The sequence below is a fragment of the Papaver somniferum genome, chromosome 2, assembly GCF_003573695.1.
Source record: "Papaver somniferum cultivar HN1 chromosome 2, ASM357369v1, whole genome shotgun sequence".
Taxonomy (NCBI): Eukaryota; Viridiplantae; Streptophyta; class Magnoliopsida; order Ranunculales; family Papaveraceae; genus Papaver; species Papaver somniferum.
Window position 1 is genome coordinate 16,958,725 of NC_039359.1, and position 25,713 is coordinate 16,984,437.

The window sequence follows — 25,713 nt, forward strand, 5'->3', positions numbered from 1 at the left end:
GCATAAATAGATTTCTTACCTCGTCTTAATCTGGAATTTCTGGTTTTTTTTTGAAAAACCTTGTTGATTATCCAACTCCAGATTCATCCTTTGCATGTTCTCCTGAAGTTTGGAAATTATTTTGTTGTTCCTCTTGAATCTCCAACACATGATTTGCATTTCCGCAAAACGAACAAATCAATAAAGATCCTTTGTTCTGTTGAAATTCCTTCTGTTTATCACAACATTCAACGTACATTGTTCTAGTATTAGTCGGAACAAGAGAGTTGTTTTTGTTTACAGTTTTTCCTTTAAACCCCAAACCGTTTGTGTTTCCAAAGGACTTCTCACCGAATAACATTGCTGAGATTTTGTCAGAACTTCCGGATAACCTTTGTAGGTCATTCTTAAGAGTATTAATCTCTTTTTCCTTTAGAGACCCGGTTCTGGTGAATTCATCATTAAGACAATCTATCTCAAGATTTTCACCTGGAGCGATGATTTAAGTTTCTTCAACGAAGCTCTTAGTTGACGATTTTCTTGGTGAATCTCTCTACTTTTGTTCAAGAATTCATAAATCTCTGTGTCGGACTCAAGTTTTGAATCAGAAATTGAGTAGGTGGAGGTTTCTGCTGCAAGAGCTGAAATTTCATTGCACACATCAGACGCATCCAAAATGTTGACACCCAGGGAAGATTTTTCTCGTATTGTATCATCTGAAGCATTAACTGGAGGGAGACGTTTATCACATCTTTTAATTATTTACACAAAATCTTTGATCTTATATGTTATCAGTGATTTATCAAAATCAATGTGATTGGAACAACATTCATCAGCCCAAGACAAGTTGGAAGATTCACTTGCATTGGTCACAACATTGAACGCAGATGTTCTGACTGTGTTTTGATCAAGATCAAGAATTTTTAACTTTCCAATTAGAGTATTTCTGGAAAGCTCATCAAGGTTATTTCCTTCAACGATGACATGCTTCTTAGAATCGTATCTGGATGGCAGCGATCTGAGAACTTTCATCACAATGTCATTTTCAGGAATAGTCTTACCCAATGCAAAGGATGCATTAACAATTTCAGACCCTTTGTGATTAAACTCATCAAATGATTCTTCATCTTCTACACGAAGGTTTTCCCAATCAGAATTTAGGTTTTGAAGCCTAGCTTCTTTTTCATATGTATTCCCTTCAAATACGGTTTCTAAGATAACCAAGGCTTCTTTAGACTTAGTGCAAGTAGTCACATGATGCTGAAGATCTGGGGTAATGGCATGTATGATAGAATTTAAGCCGTCAGAATTTTGCTTTGCAGCAAGGATTTCTTCTGGACTATATTTACCAATATCCTTGGGTATAGACACATCGCCTTCTATATCAACCGGAAGAGTATATCCATTAACAACACGTACCCATGTTTGAAATCACGAGCTTGAAGAAAAACACGCATAGAAATTTTCCACCATAAGTATTTTGAGCCATCGAAGACTGGTGGTACGTTTATGGAGATAGAATTTCTATCCATAGAGTCAGATCGCTACAAACACAGACTTATAAGGTCTTTAAACGTGTTTTCCTGCTCTGATACCAATTGAAAAAGTGAGGGTCTAACAACCTCACCCAATATTTCGCTTAGCAATCTGTATGGACTAACTCCAATATACTTTTAAGAGAATCAACTAGACAGTCATATTCAATTTTAATAAAAAGAATATCAAAGAGTTATATCTCAATTTCTTGATTCAATCCCAACTCAAGCAAATAGAAATCTACGAGTTTGATTGAATACAAGAGAAATAACTTGAACGGTACCAAAGACCAATGTTCAAGGATCAATCAATTTCAATCAACAACCAAAGGTTGGATTTACCAATTGATCGATTCAACACACAACCTATGATATTTCATTTATATAAAAAAATATAATGCGGAAAAGAAATAACAGAGACATCAGAAGTTTTGTTAACGAGGAAACCGCAAATGCAGAAAACTCGCGGTACCTAGTCCAGATTGAACACAGACTGTATTAAGCCGCTACAGACACTAGCCTACTACAAACTAACTTCGGTCTGGACTGTAGTTAATCTCACACTGATCCAAGGTACAATTGCTCTCCTTACGTATCTGATCCCAGTGGGATACTACGCACTTGATCAATAGCTGAAGCATTCTTGGAAGACGAGAATAGCTGTCTCACACAAACTATTAGCTTTAAAGCAATTTTTAAGTGATCAATAGATCAATACGAAACATTCCCAGTCTACATCAAATGACTGTCTCACACAAATCATGTAATATGTTACCAGGCGATTTTCACACGATCATCTTTTGACTTTTGTCAAGAATATAAGATGAACTTGGTTAAAGCGAAATCTTACCAACACATATTTCGAGAAATATGTAAGCGAGTTAAACTCAGCTCGAAATATCAAATGTTTATAGTATAAATTCTATACAGCTATACGACTTTTGTCCTAATAGGAGATAGAATAGAAATAGACTTCTGAGTGATATATGAGTTCAAGTCTCTACATACGTTTTGTTGATGAAGTTCCACAATCTCCCCTTAGTAGTTCTTCGTCTTCAATCTATGAACGCCGTGAAGTCTAATGCTCAACTACACATTCTATGCTTATCTGAGACATAACTATAAGTAGACAAGAAGTCAAGACTTATAGTTTTGGCAACTAAACTTGAAAACAAGCTTGAGATAGCAACGCTTGCAAGTTCGACCGAGCAGTGCTCTAACAATATCCCCCTTTGTCAATTTTAGTGACAAAACTATCAACACATATGGATTACAAAATAAATAAACTTCGTAACATTACTCGAAATCTTGGTTCTTCAACATTACTCGAAATCTTCGTCACTTCCAATTACTCCAGTGATTCTGAACGTGTTCAAATCAGCATCATAGTTGTTGAAGATCCATAGCCATAACAATAAGAAAATAATTGTTCTCAATTATTGTTATACAGTGTCATAGTATTATTACACAACATCAATGTCCAATTGTATCACAACTTTGACAATAATAGTACGATGATATGTATCACCCCCCTTATTCAATACTTCATCTCACAATGAAAACCACTCCCCCTTACATAATGATCCGTAAACCATATGTATTTGTAGTGTGAACTGCACATTAATATTCTCCCCCTTTTCGTCAATATAAATTAGCAAAGGTACGAAAATTGGTGGGATCATAATTAAATTCTCATAGAGATACTTCAGGACTAAAAGAGAACATATCTGTTAGAGCATTTCTTGGTTGAACCCACCAAACGTTGGTATTTCAAGTTTGGTTGTCATATTTTAGTGAATCAAAACTCATTTAAAGAGTTGCTTGATTATTTACTAGAGTCAACTTTGTATAGGTTAGCTAGAAAGTTACTAGGATATGAGACTTACAAGTATTACGTGAAGACTTGAAGAATGTGAAGACATAATATTAAGGAATTACAACACGAAGTATAACGTTTATCTTTTGAACTTCGTATATAAGACATCGACATAATCGTATGAATGCTATTGTGATTATGTGTATGGGTATGGGTGAATATTTCGTCCTAGGAAACAATGTTTTGCATTCGTTTAAAGAAAGTATAATTCATAAACTTGTTTTAAGAATTGAAAGGGAAATCACTAGGCTCATTGGTATTGTTATTCATCGCAAATCTTTGGATTACCAATATGTGTGTTTAGTATAACCGCTCATAAATTGTTTATGTATCTTGGTAAAACTATTCACAAGGCCTGACTTTTGTATTGATATGACTTTTATTAGTGAAACCGATCTTAAGTAATCACCTGAGATGGTATGATCAATATTTATAATTGGTGTGACCATTCCTAGTCATTGGGTGACCGATCCTAAAACTTGGTTGGGACTAATCACAAGATGTGTAATCGATCCTTGTAGTAGGTTAACAAGTGAAAAAACGGGGGTCTAACAACCCCACCCAATATTTTGATTAGCAATCTGTATGGACTAACTCCAATATACTTTCTAGAGAATCAACTAGACGGTCAGACTCAATCTAGATAAAAAGTATATCAAGGAGTTAATATCTCAATCTCTCGATTCGATCTTTACTCAAGCAAATGGAAATTTTCGAGTCTCTATCAAATACTAGAGAGATAAACTTGGATGGTACCAAAGACCAATATCCAAGTGTCAATCAATTTAAATCAACAACCAAAGGTTGGATATTCTAATTGATTGATCTTAACGCACAACCTATGATATTTCAATTATATAACAAAATATAATACGGAATAAAAATAACACAGACACCAGAAATTTTGTTAACGAGGAAACCGCAAATGCATAAAACCCCCGGGACCTAGTCCAGATTGAACTCCACACTGTATAAAGCCGCTACAGACACTAGCCTACTACAAACTAACTTCGGTCTGGACTGTAGTTGAACCCTAATCAATATCACACTGATTCAAGGTACATTTGCGCTCTTTAAGTCTGTGATCCCAGCAGGATACTACGCACTTGATTTTCCCTTATCGGATCTCACCCACAACTAAGAGTTGCTACGACCCAAAGTCGAAGACTTTAATAAACAAATCTGTATCACATACAAAAGTCTACAGTAATAGATAAATTTGTCTCCCATAGAAATATCTACGAGTTTTGTTCCGTCTCTTAATAAATCAAGGTGAACGGGAACCAGTTGATGTACGGGACTTATATTCCCGAAGAACAACCTAGAAATATCAATCACCTCATAATAATCTTAATCGACTAGCGAAACAAGATATTGTGGAATCACAAACAATGAGACGAAGATGTTTGTGAAAAATTTCCTATCTTGCCTATCGGAGAAATTAATCTCAAGCCAATATTACGATTATACTCGATCACGATAGAAACAGCAAGATCAGATCACGTAACTATAGAGAAAATAGTTGGGTCTGGCTTCACAATCCCAATGAAGTCTTAAAGAAGTTAACCTACAGGGTGTCTATAAAAACCTAAGGTTAAAGGAAAATAGATTCTATCTTATACAACTAGTATCACACAGGAGGTGCGGGGATTAGGTTTCCCACTTGCTAGAGTTCTACTCTATATAGTCTTCAAATCAGGGTTTGCAATCAATGCTACCTTGGTAACAAAGCATTCAATATTCACCGTTAGATGAAAACCTGATTAGATTCAAGCTAATATCTTTCAACCGTTAGATCGAACTTAGCTTGTTATACACAAATGAAATGTAACTCCATTTAGGTTTGAGTAACCATACCTAAACGTGTACACCTATTTGGTTCTACAATAGTTAACCAATGGTGAGCCATATGAGCACTTTCATATCAACCTTATTCATCTTCACCACAACTAGTTCAAATGACTCAAACGAACTAGTTAGAGAGTTGTTGAATTGCTTGGATATCATAGAAGTACACAAGACACAATCGAAGCAAAAACAGTTTTGAATCACTCGAATCGATTTATGAACATTATAGCCACGGTTTGAAAATATTACATTCCTTAATTTATAAATGTCTTAGTTCACGAATTAAACTGTTTTTAGAAAATAACCCACTTAAGTACGCATACTTAAGTACCCGGACTGAGCTTGTTTTCAGTTCACAAACTCCAGCAGAAATTCACGAGATGTAAACTTCCGATAGTACGCGTACGGGTACGTGGACTTAGCTCCGGTCATCCTGAACAAGCAAAGTACGCGTACTTTGGTTCAAGGATTTTGGACTTACACAAGTATGAGTTCACATACAATGTTTATATCCAAACATGGTTATATATTCTAAACTCTCATTTCAATCATTGAAACATTCTTAGAGGATGTTATATAGTGGTTATTCACACACTATTTTTCATCAAAGTGATTTTCAAGAGATTGAAATAACTAACATGACTTTCGTCACGAGTAAAGATGAACATGGCCAAAGAGAAAGCTTACCAACACATATTTCGAGAAATAGATAAGCGAGATAAACTCGGCTCGAAATAGCAAATGTGTATAATCGAAGTCTATATAGCAATACGACTTTTGTCTCAAGATAAGAGATAGAGTAGATATACTTTTGAGTGATAGATAAGTTCAAGTCTCCACATACCTTTTGTCGATGAAGATCCACCAATTTCTTGATTAGTTCTTCGTCTTTGCATGATGAACACCGTGGAGTCTAGAACTCAACTACACTTTCTGTCCTAGTACGAGACTTAGTTATAAGTAGACTAGAAATCAAACTTATAGTTTTGGCAACTAAACTTGACAAACAAGCTTGAGATAGCAAGGCTTGCGAGTTCGACCGAGCAGTTCTCTAACAGGTTTCTTTTGTTGTTGTTCTTTTATTCTTGCAAGGGGATGACAACACAATGGGAGAGAGTTCTAACTTGAACTTGCGCTTAATGATATTCCTTCCCAGAAAGATGCAGAGAAGAGGATGCAAAATTTGAGGTAACGAATTTGTTAGTTAATCGTTTTCGTGTTTAAGAAAAGCTTGAGTTTATTGCATATATATTTTGCTTTTGCTTAACAAAATTCGGTACAATTGATGTTTATTCCATTATATGTGTATGGATGTATGTGTGTGTGTGTGATCCAATTGTTTCTGGTTAAGAAAAACTGGTTTGATATCTTTCTTTATTGTTTGGTATCATTGTTTTAGACTTAACGAAATTTCGGTGCAATTGCGGTGCTTTAATGTCTATGCTTATTTTAATTGCTTTCGGTTAAGAGAAATAATTGTGCAAGTCAATTTATTTGGTTTGTATGTATTGTTATGGCTTAACAAAATACAGGATCATTTGTTTAGTCCAATTCGATTCCAGATAAATGAAACTAAGTTAATTCTGATCTTAGTTAGACTTATCAAAAGTAAAGGATTCGGTTATTCAAGTCTAATCGAATGCCTTGACAAGAAATATTAGTTAACTAACCTAGTATGTGTCTTGTATAAAGTGAAAGGTGAAAGTTGACTAATGAGTGTCTGATGAGAAAAATAAAGTTAATTCTGATCTTTATTTTGGTTTTATCGAAATAAGTGATTGTATTTGTGCAATCGGTTTAGCAAGGGAACTAAGTTTCTTAGTCAATTTGTTAATCTATTAGGGAAAATTGCTTCGAGAAATTGTTTCCTTGATAACATATTAAAACCAAATTACTTGTAGTTTTGGTTTTGATATTGGTTATCTAAAGTGGTATGTGAAACCTTCGTTGTTAACTCTTATAGGTTGTACAATTCTTTTAGATTATAAGATCCTTTCGGTTATTGTATTTGCTCGTACATTTGTCATTTTGTGACAAAAAGGGGGAGAAATATATGGAGTAAACAAGTGATTTGTAAACATTAAGGAAAGGACAATTGTGCTTAAACGTTATATCTAACGAAAGAGTAAAGCATTGACTAGGGGGGAGAAACATATCATATGATGATTGTAGTTATTTGGACTACAAATGGGAAATAACAAAGATATTCGGATTAAAAATATACCTATCTTACCTTTAGGAGGAGTATTAGCTTTGTTAATTAAATGTCAACAACGGCATTTATGGATTGAATATATGCAAGGTATTGTGTTGTTGAAACTTGGAATCAAGCATATGTATAATGAATTTTTGTAATTTATTTATCCATATTATTGTAAGTGTTTTTTCACTAAAATTGACAAAGGGGGAGATTGTTAGAGCATAGCTCGGTTGAACCCACCAAGCGTTGGTATGTCAAGTTTGGTTGTCATATTTTAGTGAATCAAAACTCAATTTAAGAGTCGCTTGATTATGTATGAGAGACAACTTCGTATAGGTTAGGCTAGAAAGATTAGGATAATGACACATACAACTATTACTCGAAGACTTGAAGAATGTGAAGAAGTAACAAGCTACATCGACGACATCATCCTTCCTCTTGAGCTTAGTGATATTTTGACTTGAACTGTTTCATTCCCAACGTATCTTTCAAGGCATGATATATTGAAAACATAACTGCGAAGCTGTGAATGATTATACTCTAGTAGACATAGTGTTAAGGAATTAGAATACGAAGTATAACACTTATCTTTTTGTAGATGGGGAAAAACGAGCCGCCGGTTTTTTGGGAAAGTGGAGAGTCGAGCGTGCTGTCGAGACTCCTCAGACGGCAAAATGTTAATCCTCACACAGATGCACCGCTGCAAAGGGGGTGCTTATTTGGGAAATCAATCTGTATGACTCCGGCCTAAACCAAGACAATGGCTGTTCCAGAGTCAATTCGGTCGCAAAGAGGGAGATGGGTTATTCTGTAGGAGGGAATCTGAGAGTTGTGTGGGATCAGTGATGATCAAGGATTGTGGGTGTGTTGAAGGTTTCTGCAATATTGCTGAACTGCTGAAGTTGAGTTCTGTTAATAATTTTATGTCGAGTTGTTGACGGATAATGATGATAATCGATGATTGATGATATTCCCTTGATCCTATCTTGATGTCCTCGATTTAGACTTATTTATATTGCAAGAATGATGTACCACTGATCCATGTAACTGCGATGGTTTCTTGAGTGAAAGAGTGGGAAAGTGGGAGATCGTGGTAAAGTCAATTTCATGTCGTGCAGAGACTTGACTGATCGTGTACCCACTACTTTGCTAACTCTTTCAACCGTTTACACGACTTACACACATTTCTCATTTTGGATGAATCCACGTGCCATAGACCGCCAGACCAAAACCCTAAGTGATATCCCCCATTTGTGACGTGATTGAGATTTCACAAATCGTAGAGTCTGCAAGGCAGACGTGTATTAGTTGGTTTGTTATTGACTGATTTAGACTGTGAGTCTAACTTTGTTGAATCGAGCATAAGTGGTGAATGCTCGGCGATTAATGGATTGAACATGTAGTTCTCTGAGATGTCAATGAATTACTGACTAGAGACTGAGCAACTATTGCTCAACTCATAGAATTGCCGAATATTGAGAGTTTGTCGAGCAACTGAGCAAGTATTGCTCAATTCGACGAATTTGATAATTTTGGTGTGAAACTGAGCAAGTGTTGATCAATTCACCAAAACACTGAATCTTGATAATTTTACGTGCAATTGAGCAAGTGTTGCTCAATTCGACAAACTACTGATGAATTACCGAATATTGATGGTTGGATCAATATTCGAGCAACTGAGCAAGTATTGCTCAATTCAAAGAATTATTTACTGGTGCCGTGACCCAATAAAATATTAATCAAAAATATTGGTGAATTACCGAATATTATTAATTTGGATGTTGATTACTGAATCAACATAATTTTGTGTTTGAACTTGCTCAGAATGGTGATTCGTGGAGCGTTTGTTCGAAACCCTAATTTTTGATCAATCCTTCAACAATAGGTGAATTGCTGAAAATTGGTCATGAGTGAAGAGGGACCGAACACATGGGATGATAAGCGTCCATGTGATGCCCAGTGCTCGAGTGAGCACGCACCAGGGTTCTCAGTTTAAGAGTTGATGAAAGAACGATGATTAAATGCAGGTTTCATCATTTATTGATATATTGCTGGATTCACCACTAGGTGACAAACCTAGGTATGAGAGATGAGGACCGACCAAGAAAGCATGGGACCGGATCTTGGTGGTCGCGGGACCAGTTGTTGGTCATTTGAAGGGTTCTCCAGTTGGTTGGAGAGAGTTCGGGCCCAGTATGAGCAATTGAACAAATTAGGTCAGAATTATGAAAACATGTGGGACAGGCTTTGTGCAAGCCCTAGGAATGACTCTGGTCGGTCATGGAGGCATGCACATGTTGTCGTGGTGTCCGTGTTTCCATACTGAGAGTTTCAGTATTTTCTGATGTGCGTTCGAGCAACATAGTGAATTTTCAGAAGAGTTTCCTCTTGACTGAGAATTCTCGATTTTTGTTGGAATGAGCATGTTTTCTCAATTCATCAATATTTTGAAAATATTAAAATAAAAGTGTTTTAATATTTAAAATTTCCGTGAGAGGCTATCCAGTCGTGCGACCATGTTGGTTTTTGGTTTTTCGTGATTTGAGCAATATTTGTGAAAATATGGAGAAATCATGAATTTTGCTCAAACCCAGGAGTTTCATGAATTGAGGAAAATAATAATTATGCAAGATTAGGGATTGCAAGGTGTGGGACCGGCCATGGCTAGGGCATGGCCGGCCGGCTAGGTTTCCCGGTCCCGCACACCTTTCCCTATTTTATTATTTTTCATGAATCCTTGGAGTTATGTAGAATCCACGAGTTTTTGTTGAAACGGAGGAGTTTTGTGAGATTAGGGAATAATAATTATAAAAGGCTAAGGATTATGAGGTGTGGGACCGGTCACGGCTTAGGCATGGCCGGCCGGTTAGGTTGCCCGGTCCCGCACACCTCTCCTTATTTTATAATAATATTATTTCGTAAATCCACCAAGTTATGGAGAATTCACGAGTTTTGCAAAAACAATGAAAGTTGCTAAAACCAAGGAGTTTTCGTGAGTTCACGAAATAACAAAAAATAAGGAAAATAACGGGAGAGGCACGGACCGACCATAGCTTGGGCATGGCCGGCCGGCCGGCTGGTGGGCCCGGCCTTGGGCGCCTCATATTATTTTATTGATATTCATGGTTTTCTCCTTTTTTGCGAAGGATTCCTCATTATTTCATATTTTTTGGACACTCGTTCGTGCATCCGGGTGCTCAGTCGTGCATCATTGTCGAGTACACTCGCATCATTTTTGTGGGGCTTACTCATTGATGGTTCAGATGCCCGGTTGTTGAGTATTTATTACTGATTTATGAAATTCAGGGGAGAATAATTCATGAAACTGAGTAATAAGATGAGTAGTTATTTTATTATCAATCCATAAAATCAGCAGCGGATTGAACTATGGATTCAGAATAATAAAATGATAGTTTCATCACCATCTCATGGAATCGAAGATTTGACCATAAAATCGGAGTAATGAAATGAGCTGTAATATCACCATTCCATGGGACCGTGGTGATTCGACCATGAAATTGGAGTAATATCTATTACCATTTCATGAGATCAGCCGTGGATTCGATAATGAAATCAGAGTAATAAAGTAAGTGGTGATATTACCATTTCATGAGATCAGCCATGGATTCGACCGTGAAATCGGAGTAACATCTATTACCATTTCATGAGATCAGCCGTGGATTCAATCATGAAATCGGAGTAATACATTTATCTATTACCATTTCGATCATGAAATAGGAGTAATGAGATAAGATAGATTATCTTCTAGGAATTCAGTGGTGAATATGACCTAGAATTTAATCTCTTGCGTATAGTCAGTAAATCAGCGAGTGTTGCTAATGTCCCGAAGACGTTTTGCCTTCTCAACATTTCATGTATGGAGGACCGCCTGAGTCTATATAAGGGTCTCTCTACATAGTTAAGAACAGTGAGTATCACCGTCCTGAAGACGTTATTGCTCTCAATCTTACGGAAAATCGCCCAATTATTCTTATATGTAGAGGCAAATTCCTCTATATAGTCAGGGAACAGTGAGTGTCACCGGTATCCTGAAGGCGTTAAGCTCTCAATCTTACGGTGAACGCCCAATTACGTTATTCTACATAGAGGCTATGATGAAATGCCCGGTGTCGAACGCTCCGAATAGGCCTTTCGAGCGACATATGCATCATACTTCGTAAAACAGGAATCATCACATGGATCTTTGAAGCCGTGTCAGAAACATGCAGTATCATGATTTTACGGTTTTGACCTTTGTTGAAAATCCACCATCTACATTAAGTCCCATGCTTAGTGAGGAACAATCATGTTCCGCAGTAAGCATTAAATGGTGATTTTCAGTCGACGAGATCAGTGGTTGAACTCAGTCTACAAAGGTAGTTTCAGAATCCTCGATTTACCCCAATGATGTCATGTACGAGCAAATGCACAGATGAGAACCTTGATAGTAAGAGAGAGTGTCATCCCGTGAGCGTGGAGAGATGAGTCACTGCTGATTTGGTCGTTTGAAAGTCCAGTTTTGGTCAGTTCAGCGTTTACGGGCTCGACCCAAAAGAGGAAATCCTTGTTTTAGGAATAGACGTTCGTTCATTAGTTTAAGAAACAAACAAAATAGACCTGAGTATAATGACATAAAATTTTGTCTATGAGCTTTCATGAAAACCAAAATTTTATTCTTTAAATATGTGAGATTTCACAAAGTGTATAAACCCTCATTTCAAAGGTGGATGCTCGTACGAGAGAAAAGTTTTTTTTTTTTTTTTTTGAATAGACGTGCGTCTGTTAGTAATAAAATTTTGTCTATGATCTTTCATGAAATTTTTTATTTTTGAAAATATACTCTCGTTTCAAAGACGGATACTCACGAGAGGGACCAAGAAAATACATATTTTCAAAGTTACATGGGTTCACGTTATATATTTTTGTAAAATCAATGTTTTGATTTTGAACAACTATTGAAAGTAGACAATTATTCACGGTGAAACAATATCTGTATGTGAGTTTTCGCAATTGTAGAATGGACGTCTGTCCAGTTTTCGAAAAACCAGTGGATGTTCACTCAGTAAAATTTACGTGGGTTGTTCACGGTTTTATGAAAATCAATTTATGATTTTTGAGCAATTGCTGAAAACAAACAATTGTATATGTGATGAAATAATGTATGTATGAGTTTGGTGATTTTATAGTGTATGCACACATGTAGAAAATCAACGAATGTTCACATGAAAGGTTATGTGAACTATTCATAGTTTCATGAAAAGTCAGGTGCTGACTTTAAATAATGAATTTTGCTCGTCTAGGCAAGTTTGAAGAAGCGAGCAAGTTTTTCGAGGGTTTTACGTTATTATCACTAAGTTCGTGAAACCGTAAATAGGTAAGAGTTGAGGATTACCATTTTTGTTGCGTGTTTGTTATTGGTATATCCATGACTCCATGCCTTTCGCCTCAGATAATGGTGACTTCTGGTTACAACCACTCTTCTGGCTCTTCCGGGAACGCTCCAAAAATATGAAGTCAAATATGAAGACTTCTGCAGATGCTCATGCCGAGGTGAATCGGCCTTTCAGAGACGCTGGAAGGCTGACACATTGTATGTCTCTCGATCATCAGGGAGTCGTCCCTCATCAGAGAATCACCACCGACTTTAGCAGGTGAAACCATCGACTGAAGATGAAGTTCAGCTTTGTGTTGATGGTGTAGCTCCTGATTCAGATGTGGAAGAATTTCGTCATAATTCGTCATCAGAAGATTCAGAAGTTAGGTCTTCATTGAAATTGTTGTAGAATCCTCGTCCGATGCAGGATTTTCACGATCTACCCATGTATCCTCATGCCCAGAAAATTTCCAAGATTTAGCAAAGAAGCTTTTCGGCTTTTGAGCACTTCTAAGGGCCGAAATTGACGAAACAGTAAACTTCCAGGAGGTTTTCAAGAAATTTTCAGCTTGTATGTCTGATTGAGGCGCCCTTTTGGTATGTTGTAGAAGAGACATAGACGAACATCTTTCGTTGAGGAAGTATTGTCCCATTACCCACCCATTGGTACGTTTTTGTAAACCCATGGCCTGAAGTGTGTTGTATCTCATTTGTGGAGGCGATGAAAACATCTTGTAGAAGACTTAAGATTGTGCCCGTCTGTCGTGTAAGCTTTGGGAAGACGTTCATGTTACCATGTTTTCAGGTCTACACATCTTGATATGAATCATTAGGGCTTGAAGAAGTACGATACATAGAGAATGGATAGTTGATGAAGTCGTTGCGCCCGAGACTGATGCTGAGATTACAACTGGAAGTTCTCCATAAATTCTTGTTGATGCTGATACCATGAATAGAGTTCCTCCACAAGATGATGCCGATACTATGATTGGAGTTGATACAGAGACCAAAGATGATAGTCTTTGCTCTTCCATCCAGTGAGCATGCATGAACTAATTGGTGAGTTGAGCATTCCGAAGATGAAGGTGTATTAGGATTTCAACCCAAATTCTCCTGATATGACTTTACTGTGAAGTGGCTTCGTCATGGAATCGATGTTATTGCCCGATAGATAGCAGCATCAGTCTTCATTCTGGATATGGTTGGTGAAGAGAGGAAGTTCCCCAGTCGTGCAGGGTCTTTTGATGTAGAGAGGTTCCGTTTGACGACGTTTCATGGAATCACATCAGGTTGCGGTGACTTGTTATGTGGATAACATTTATTGAAATATATTGAATTGATATTTTCAATAAAATCAAGCCCCCAGTGCATCCCTCATTCACTTAGCAGAGTTGAAGGAGTCTGTAGCATCCATTGATGAATGATGTTGTATCTGCTTCAGAAGTCTTATCATAGGATAGTGAAGGCTTATCGATTATAACTCAGCTATACTTTGATCGTGTCGGTGTTGAACCAGTGTGCCACGTCGAGATATTGTCATGAAGCTAGAGGTGTTATTATCGAAGGTGTACTCTTTGATTGGGAGTACAATTCGAAGGCTTCTTATATGCTTGAGCGCTGAAGTGTCGAATGTCTTAGGCTTGATCGTCTCGGCCCGTGTATCTTTTGTTGATTCGGCATTCCGCTGCGATAGCGGGATTCAACGCTTGTGCAAACATCAGAGATTTCTGATACTTGTGGACATTCCTACAAGTCTATGGAGAAATGCCCAAAGTGTTCTTTTCCATGCTTCCGTCATCTCTCAGTAGTGAATGTCTCGGTGAGATGCTCGATTCGAAGCGGTGTTAGATTCAACCACTTGGTAAAATATTGCTGGAGTGAGATTACCCACTCATAGCGTCTTTTAATAGCAAATATGCTAGCTGAATTGAGTCCCTATGCTAGAATAACATGTGAGGAAATGAAAGACATAAACATGGAAGGAATGAGACTTGCCTGAATGGAAACCTCTTGATGAATTTCTATGTATCTTTTGCAGGTTATTGTTTCAATCTTGTCAGAGTTCGGATTTCCTCCAAGTGCTCTGATGATGGAACGTCCGCCAAATTTTCTGGATCAAAAATTTCTTTGTTGGAGAGATGTGCAACAAAAGACGCTTTGTTTATAGTTATGTTTTCAGCATGGGTCCATGCTATCGCGTCATATCTTGGATCTTCCTGATTATTTGAAACTTGGCATATGTTCAGGTTGAACATATTTTCACCTTGAGAGTGATGTAGACATAAGCATCTCTGAGCGTTCCTTCATGGTCTCTGATTGAGATGGGTGCATGAATAACTTCTTGTCGACTGATACCTGTGACTCTGAGGGATTTCAGTGGAATGATGTTGATGGCGGTGTCAGCATCGATCAACGCTCTTTCGAATTCATTTCCTCTTGTGGAAAGTAGTCCCCAATCGTGCATATCCTTGTATGTAGATGAAGGTTCAAGGAGCATTTTCGTGATGGGCGGACGTTTGACACAATGTAATTCGGTATCGCGAACATGTCTTTCCTCTGTGCCTTAGACAGATAGAGCAATTTCACAGATATGCTCGATCAACGATTGGACTGCTTTTTTGACTGGTTGTTCAGAGAGTGTAAAGGTTTGGGAGAGGATTCTTGTGTACTCCTTCAGTCCCCAGTTCAAGCTATTATGGGTCAACCTTCTCTTTGAAGATGTGCTTCAAAATGTTGCAGTTACTTGTTGGATGACTGACATATCTATGGAAATGGCAGCAACGTGTATTTTCCATTTGTTCCTCTGTTGGATCTCTTATGACAGGAGGTAGTTTGATCACACCGTCTTGAATCCAGACTTCCAGTATCTTGGTCACTCCTTCATGAGAAGAGAGAAGTTTGAGTCTGTTTGATCATTTCTCCATTCATTGATGTCAGGTCAAGGTTTGTGCATTCCAGGATTGGTTATCCTTTCCTTGCGCTTCCGAAGGATCCTGAGATTGGTGAAGTATGCTTTTCTTGTGGTGCTTCGTCTTTCCTTCTGCTCCCTTCAGCAACAGTGTTCATGGAAGGTTGGAGGTTGTATTGTCTGTTTAAGAGACGCTGAGTATCACGAGGTTCTTAGTCAAGGTCTTTCTCTTTCCATTAAAGCATGCGTGGTAGTTGCTAATCGCTTTCCTGCTTCATGAAGTTCTGAAAAAGTATGGAATCGCAGATTCTCCGGCAAGGTTCTGTAGATTGGGATCATTCCGTTGTGTTCATGCTCTCCTAGTGCCTCCATGAATCGACAGACGTGTTCTCGGGCGTTCCCTGTTTCGTTGTAGTGTGGACGTTGGGGAAGTGTAGACCTTCGGGAGAGAAATTATTTGAGTAGCAGCAGGATATGGAGGTTGATGATGGTGGACAAATGGTGTCTTGTCTTTTCCTCGATCCTCCATGAAGCATTACAGATCCTCGCGAGTGATGAAGCCTGCGACTTTGAGAGATTTCAGTGGAATAGTGTTGATAGAAGTGACAGCATCGATCAACATTCTTTCAAATTCATTTCCTTGGAGATTGATTGTGGTAAGCAGTCCCCAATCGTACATCTCTTTGTATGTAGATGGAGGATCATGAATGCTTGGGGGTGCCAGAAACTCAACATCATAAAATGGAGCATAAGGAGATACCGAAGCTTCAATGCGGGCGATTTTGTTGTTGAACAAGGCTTTCATACATTGGTGGTACGTCAAGGGAACGACCCTGTTGTCATGGATCCATGGTCTTCCGAGTATTATGTGATAGTCCGGATCTTTCTCAATCACGTGGAATTTGACAGTATATTGAATCGGTCCTACCTTGAGATCAACATAAACATATCCATATGTGTGACTCTGGCTTTCTTCAAAACCCTTCATCAGTATAGGATGATGGATGACCTTGCTTTGTGTAATTTTGGCCTCCTTGAGAGTCTTCATAGTTATGAGATTTGTAGAAGCGCCTTTCTTCTGCAATGCGGTCTTCCTCAGTGAAAGTGATGTTGTTGATCGAATTTTCAGAAACCATGGACATATGCTCGACTGATGGTTGAGTGATGCAAACGTGCTGGTTCGCTAGTCTCCGGAGAAATGGAGGATTTCACACAGATTTTCAATTAGATGCGTAACTTCTTGATCCATCGTTTTCTCGTAAGTGGTGAAACTGTTGGTTTGAGGATCACTGGGTGACGAATCAGTCCCCAGTGCTGGAATCTTCGGAGCGGAGGTACCGCTTAACTCTGATGTCAGCTTGATGAGGAAATAGAGTATGTGGTTCATCGTGTCTTTCATCAGATCCATGTTCCTGGTGTGAATCTCTTGGACCCGTGCCAATTCGGCTAGAGTCATGGTTCTTTCACCGACCACGCCGTTGTATGTAGTGCTGGAAGGCGGAATATCACCATTTGAAAGATTTGGGATCGATTTTGAAGTAGTTGAATTAGTTCTGAGACCAACCATCTTTGGGAAAATGTAATATTGCAACCGAGAGATTAATCTCCCACTGTGGTCGCCAATCTGTAGATGGGGAAAAATGAGCTGCCGGTTTTTTGGGAAAGTGGAGAGTCGAGCGTGCTGTCGAGACTCCTCAGCCAGGAAAAATGTGAATCCTCACACAGATGCACCGCTGCAAAGGGGGTGTTTAGATTCACGAAATCAATCTGTATGACTCCGGCCTAAACCAAGACAATGGCCATTCCAGAGTCAATTCGGTCGCAAAGAGGGAGATGGGTTGATCTGTAGGAGGGAAGATGAGAGTTGTGTGGGATCAGTGATGATCAAGGATTGTGGGTGTGTTGAAGGTTTCTGCAATATTGCTGAACTGCGGAAGTTCAGTTCTGTGAATAAGTTTATATCGAGTTGTTGACGGATAATGATGATAATCGATGATTGATGATATTCCCTTGATCCTATTCTGATCCCTGTAAGTGTGACGATATCTTGAGTGAAAGAGTGGGAAAGTGGGAGATCGTGGTAAAGTCAGTTTCATGTCGTGCGGAGACTTGACTGATCGTGCACCCACTACTTTGCTAACTCCTTCATCCGTTTACACGACTTACGCAAATTTCTCATTGTGGATGAATCCACGTGCCATAGACCGCCAGACCAAAACCCTAAGTGATATCCCCCATTTGTGACATGATTGAGATTTCACGAATCGTAGAGTCTGCAAGGCAGACGTGTATTAGTTGGTCAGTTGATGACTGATTTAGACTGTGAGTCTAATTTTGTTGAATCTAGCATAAGTGGTGAATGCTCGGCGATTCATGGATTGAACATGTAGTTCTCTGAGATGTCAATGAATTACTGACTAGAGACTGAGCAAGTATTGCTCAACTCGACGAATTGCGGAATATTGAGAGTTTGTCGAGCAACTGAGCAAGTATTGCTCAATCCGACGAATTTGATAATTTTGGTGTGCAACTGAGCAAGTGTTTTTCAATTCACCAAAACACTGAATATTGATAAATTGACGTGCAATTGAGCAAGTGTTGCTAAATTCGACAAACTACTGATGAATTACTGAATATTGATGGTTGGATCAATATTCGAGCAACTGAGCAAGTATTGCTCAATTCAAAGAATTATTTACTAGTGCCGTGACCCAATAAAATATTGGTGAATTACTAAATATTATTAATTTGGATGTTGATTGCTGAATCAACATAATTTTATGTTTGAACTTGCTCAGAATGGTGATTCGTGTAGCGTTTGTTCGAAACCCTAATTTTTGATCAATCCTTCAACAGTTGGTGAATTTCTGAAAATTGGTCATGAGTAAAGAGGGACCGACCACATGGGATGATGAGCGTCCATGTGATGCCCAGTGCTCGAGTGAGCACGCACCAGGGTTCTCAATTTAAGAGTTGGTGAAAGAACGATGATTAAATGCAGGTTTCATCATTTATTGAAATATTGTTGGATTCAACACTAGGTGACAAACCTAGGTATGAGAGATGAGGACCGACCAAGAGAGCATAGGACCGGCTCTCGGTGGTCGCGGGACCATTTGTTGGTCATTTGAAGGGTTCTCCAGTTGGTTGGAGAGAGTTCGGGCCCAGTATGAGCAATTGAACAAATTAGGTCAGAATTATGAAAACATGTGGGACCGGATTTATGCAAGCCCTAGGAATGACTCTGGTCGGTCATGGAGGCATGCACGTTTTTTCGTGGTGTCCGTTTTTCCATACTAAGAGTTTCAGTATTTTCTGATACGCGTTCGAGCAACATAGTGAATTTTCAGAAGAGTTTCCTCTTGACTGAGAATTCTCGATTTTTGTTGGAATGAGCACGTTTGCTCAATTAATCAATATTTTGAAAATATTAAAATAAAAGTGTTTTAATATTTAAAATTTCCGTGAGAGGCTAGCCAGTCATGCGACTATGTTGGCTTTTGGTTTTTCGTGATTTGAGAAATATTTGATAAAATATGGAGAAATCATGAATTTTGCTCAAACCCAGGAGTTTCATGAATTGAGGAAAATAATAATTATGCAAGATTAGGGATTGCAAGGTGTGGGACCGACCATGGATAGGGCGTGGCCGGCCGGTTAGGTTTCCCGGTCCCGCACACCTTTCCCTATTTTATTATTTTTCATGAACCCTTGAAGTTATGGAGAATCCTTGAAGTTATGGAGAATCCACGAGTTTTTGTTGAAACGGAGGAGTTTCGTGAGATTAGGGAATAATAATTATAAAATGCTAAGTATTGTGAGGTGTGGGACCGGTCACGGCTTAGGCATGGCCGGCCGGTTAGGTTTCCCGGTCCCGCGCACCTCTTTTTATTTTATAATAATATTATTTCGTGAATCCACCAAGTTATGGAGAATTCACGAGTTTTGCAAAAACAAGGAAAGTTGCTAAAACCAAGGAGTTTTCGTGAGTTCACGAAATAACAAAAAACAAGGAAAATAATGGGAGAGGCACATACGACCATGGCTAGGGCATGGCCGGACGGCCGCTGGTGGGCCCGGCCTTGGGAGCCTCTTATTATTTTATTGATATTCATTGTTTTCTATACACGGGTCTCTCTACATAGTCAGGAACAGTGAGTATCACCGTTCTGAAGACGTTATTGCTCTCAATCTTACGGAGAACCGCACAATTGTTCTTATATGTAGAGGCAAATTCCTCTATGTAGTCAGGGAACAATGAGTGTCACCGGTATCCTGAAGGCGTTAAGCTCTCAATCTTACGGAGAACCTCCCAATTACGTTATTCTACATATAGGCTATGATGAAATGCCCGGTGTCGAACGCTCCGGAGAGGCCTTTCGAGTGACATATGCATCATACTTCGTAAAACACGAATCTTCACATGGATCTCTGAAGCCGTGGCAGAAACATGCAGTATCATGATTTTACGGTTTTGACCTTTGTTGAAAATCCACCATCTACACTTTTGAACTTCGTAAATAAGACATCCACATAATCATATGAATGTTATTTTGATTATGTGTATGGGTATGGGTGAAGATTTTGTCATAGGAAACAATGTTTACATTCGTTTAAATAAAGTACATTCACGAACTTGTGTTATAAATCGAAAAGGAAATCGCTAGGCTTATTGGTATTGTTATTCATTGCATATCTTTCGATTACCAATATGTGTGATTAGTACAACCGATCATAATTTATTATGTATCTTGGTAAAACTATTCACAATGCTTTCCTTATGTACTGGTATGACTTTTATTAGTGTAACCGATCTTAAGTATGGTATGATCGATATTTGTAATTGGTGTGACCGATCCTAGTAATTGGTGTAACTGATCCTAGTAATTGGTGTGACCGATCAAAAAAGAGTGTGTAATCGATCCTTGTAATTGGTGTAACCGGTCCTGGTAATTGGTGTAACCGATCATGGTAACTGGTGTGACCGATCACAAGTAATACCATGAGAATATGGTAACCGGTCCTGGTAATTGATGTATCCAATCTTGGTAACTGATGTAACCGGTCCTAGTAACCATATTAAGGTAGAACTGATCCTTGTGTTTGGTAGAACCATAAACCCATGATTAGTGTATTGATATTTGATCAATCACATAGTTCCTGGTAATCAGATGAACCAGTTCTAAACTTGTTTGGGAGTGTGGTATAATCAGTTCCAAGATTCTAAATATGAAAAAGTATTTACAAAGAAATAAGATGTCGACATACTTTGAACATGTTCAGTAACTCTTATCTTTTATTGTCCAAAGATATTCCTTAATAACTCAAGGAGATCCCGGACCGAAATAAATTGAGAATCTTTTAATTAAGGTTGTTAATTTTATATGATTTTAATTACCAGCAATTAAAATTTATATCTCTGGAAAATAAAAATTGGTAATGTGCATTTACTAATTGGAGATTTTCTAGTAGGATTTCGGTTATTTTTGGACAGAGCATTTCTAGGAATTATGAAAACCAATTTGGAAATATATTGCATATCGTGAGAATATTCAGTTTTGGAAATTCCTTGGTGTCCAAACTTCCTTAGTCTATAAATACCCAAGTTTGCATTTCGAGCAAACTATCTTAAGAGCCAGCAAAACTACCTTGTTGTGTTATTACTGGTGGAGCCATCTATTCGGAGAGGAAAGTACCCTAATTAGGCGAAATCTCTTACGACCACTTGTTTAAAGACTTATGCGGGATCAAGAAGCTCCACGAATATCGTTGGTGGGAAACTAGATAATCGCAGTATTATTAGTTTTTGATTTGATTTGATTGACTAACGGTTGTTGAACTTTGATTGCACCTAGTTTGTTTATTCTTGAGAATCTTCTCTTCTGATATAAGATTCACTCAAACTAGATCGAAGTGTCGATGGGATCTTTGGAACTATTTGTAGATCTAAATACATCTTGTGAAAATCCATTGTTAACAGACTCCGTTCTATGCGTGATTGATCACAAGAGATTCAAGTTATGGTGTGCAGGTGTTTATTGAAGATTTAAGAAGATTTGAAGACAAAGAAGATTTTTTATTGGTTTCATAATCTTTGGTGTGCAAAAAACTTGATCGGTTGGGATCCAACTATAATCGGTTTATCTTTGATATATTTGATTGATTAGTTGCGTGGATCGGCATCAGTATTTAGTATCTTGGTAGATCCTATTATTGATTGCAAAATCTAAACTCTGCTACTTTGGTAGTTGTTGAATAGATAGATATAAAACCGACAAAGGAGTTTATTGGATTAAACAGAAGAGCCTTTGTATAACTCATATCACTGAGATTGAATAAATTTTTTACCGAACTGAGTTGTTGTTCCTTTACTGTTGGAATACGAACCGAAGGAATTGTTCCAGTGCGTGGACTTATTGAATGTCAGAAGCACAGGGATACTGAAGAAACTAGGTGAACTATATGTTTAGTTGCTTGGTTTCAACTATACGAAGTTAGTGTGATTTTGTATAGTGGATTAATTTTGGGAGTATTCAATTTTGGACTAGGTCCCGGGGTTTTTCTGTAATCGCGGTTTCCTTGTTAACAAATTCTTGCTGTGTCATTTACTTTTGCTTTCCGTAATTATAATTGTAATTATTATAATTTGAAGTAAATTACACAAACGTTAACTCCGTATTAATTGATAGTGATCCTATAGAGTTTGGTTAAGTCCGAACCTATTATCAAGTAATCACACTTTGATTATTGTATTGTCTCGACCTCGTATCCATAGACGATCACACAAAGTGTGAATACCGATTTGTTGTATTGTCTCGACTCAGTCCATAGACAATCACTTTCGATAAGAGAACTTATAGGTGGAAAAGTTTAAGATTGTGGTATATTTAGGTACCATCTTTTCAGAATATTCAAAGATTCATTATGTTTTTCATCAATATTTGCATAGAGATATATAATAGACTTAATCTTTGTAAACAAAAGTTCATCCTATCTTCCATCAATATTTACATAATGACATAATACGCTTAACTTTTGTTTGTCAAAAGTTCATTCAATATTTTATCAATATTCGCATAATGACATACGAAAGACTTAACTTTTGACCACGTGTGGGACAATCATAGTTCACGGATGCAAACACACACACTAGTGGAATGGGTGTTAAAAGGACCCACATATTCGACCCTCATTGACGGTTAACGGACCGTGGACCGGTCAAGACGGTCATTGCTGTGATAAATTTCGGGAGCATATCCCAGAGCGCTAAAAACAGTCATTGTATAAAAAAATTTAATTACGCCTGTGTCCTGATTCATTAACCCACACCACGACCGATGATCCTAGATTTTCCTATAGTTAGGATTTTCTGGGCCCCATCCTTTTGATGGTCAGGATTAACCAAACTGAAGTGAATGGATAATCTAAACATATTTCTTACCTCACCCATGTCTTCTTTATGTTTCGTATCTTTCCTGTCAAAAGAGAACGAAGCTCAGTTCTCTTTCATCCTCTCATATTCGCACCTCAAATGCTTCTCTAATTCATTTCTCTTAGGGTTTGATAATCATGTTGCTAATAGAAATAGAAGTGAAGGTGGTTAATCAGGAAGTAGAAGAAGAGATTGGGTTGAATCTGAAAAATATGAAACCAGTGAATCTCACAGTGTTGTTGTTGATTAGATATTCACAGTATCTTGTTTTAAGGAATATCATACATGGTAAGTTTTTTTAATTTGGTTTTTCTCTTGTATTTTAATTTTGGGGTTAGGGTTTTGATTTTGCAATTTTTAGGGCTCGATTGTTGGATGAGTTTGAATGTTTTATGTTATTTGCTCTTGATTTGAAAGTGTGCTCTTGCTGAATCAGATTCGAAAAGGTCTTTCTCGATTTTTCAGAAAAGAAGATTGAAGAATAGTTATTGTTGTCTGCTGCAGATGATGAGATTATGGAGGTTGATGTCTTTGAATCCCCCAATTAAAGATATTAAAGCTCTTACTTTTGGTTAGTATTCAGTTTCTTCTACCAATCTTCAATTTTTTATTTAATTTTGATTTTTGTTTTAATTTTAGGGTTTATGGGTCTTGGTTTTAATTTGTTTGTATTTTGTGTGGTTATAGATGTGGAAGAATTTTTCACGTAGTGCAATACTGGTGATGATACGTCTTCTCCTTCTACCAATATCTCTATTTACGCCATTTTTTTTTTTAAATTTTGGGCTATTTTCATGTTCTTCGGTTTTTTATTGATTTTTAGTTATCAATGTTGGTATGATTAGTAAACTAGGGTTGATTTGGGAGGGTTTTTCTGGTTAGGGTTTTTGTTTTCTTGATTTTTGATGTCCTGATTTGACCGAATTAGAGGATTTGATGTGATTTGATTTTGATTAAGAATTCTTAGTGTTTGAAGAGGGTTTTAGTTTGGCGTTTCAAAATGAGTATGATTATATGTTGTGTTAGACTGAGATAATGGGTTTTAATACTCAAGAATGACCTATGCATGTGATTCTTGTAGTTAAATCCTGGGATTGTTGCTCAAATGGAGTTGTAGTAGTCAAATTCTGGGGTTGATGCTCAAATTGAGTTTGTAAATTGGTTGTGTTAAGCCTTGATTTGGAATTGTTGGAAATGCATCATTGGTGGGAATGCAATTTTAGCTTAGGGATGATAGTGAAAGATGATTTATGTCCCTCTTCTTAAATATTGCTCCATTTAAGTGTTGTATGCATGGCTAACAAACTAATCTGCCTAAATTTAGGACCTATCCGGTGTATGGTTCAGCAACATGTGGATCCAAACCAGTGGCATGTTGCAATATGTATAGATACAATGGAGGTTATAAAGCCTATGGATGTGTTTTGGCTGCTCAAGATCCTAACATGTATTCTTACCGAGGCTATGGCAGTCTCGGATAATCAACAACACCAACAGCAGGTATGATCTCGTTCTTGCTCTCATTTTTCTGATTTTAAGTTTCAAAATTTAATTTATCATGTAAACTATAGCCAGCTAACAACTCTCTAACTTAATTTTGTTTTTGCTTCTTCCAGTGATCTGATTAGATAGCCAGAATCAGTTGATTGGTTCTCAGAAAGTTGCATCTTCAAATGACCTTCAGATAATGTTGTTTCAGTGTTGCAGAGGGAAAAACCTTGTGTTGCCGGTTATGTCTACCATGGGAGAGGAACAGATTTGTGCCGTTAAGGACATTTCTGGATCCAAATAAAAGATGAATTTTAGACTATATTACTGCAGTCTATGTTTGTTACTTCACATGGAGACAAGATGTGAGCTTAAGTTAATGAGTGGCCATTATTACTTGTATCTTATGGTTTTAGGCAGACAAGATCATAGTTTTTCATGGGATGTTTTCTGTCTTTTATCTTAATTAGTTAATTTTATTTTTGGTGGGTTTGGTTTGCTTTAGACATACAACATATACTCACATCTCTTATAATTGTGCATTATGATTTGGTTCGCAGGATAAACGATGACTTGTACTCCCCAAGCAGTGGATGTGAGGAAAGCTAATGTTCTTATTACTCCTACAAAGGCTACTAGCACTGGAGGGGTATGAATAACTATCCCATGAGATCTTGTCATCTTCAGTTAGTAATAAGATAAATTTTCGAGTAATTTCAATTCTTTTTTATCTTGTCTAGTACAGAGTTTTTTGCTGCATCAGGGTTAGTTGGTCTCAAATTTATAAAATACCATGTGATCAGATGGTTGGTACTCGAGAGACATCATTGGAGAGTATCATGACCTTTGGGTTTGTTAGATTTACTACTTAACTATGAGCATTTTGGTTTGATTCCTTTTAGTGTTGGTCTCTGATTTTTTGGTACTTATCTACTGGATTCACATATCCAGCCTTCCTCGCTTGTGTTTTATAATTTGGTATGGGATCTGAAAGGTCATGTTAATTGTTTTTCTTTTATGTTTGTGTAAAATGGAAGTACTATGTGAGGTATGGGAATACCATTTGGTGATCT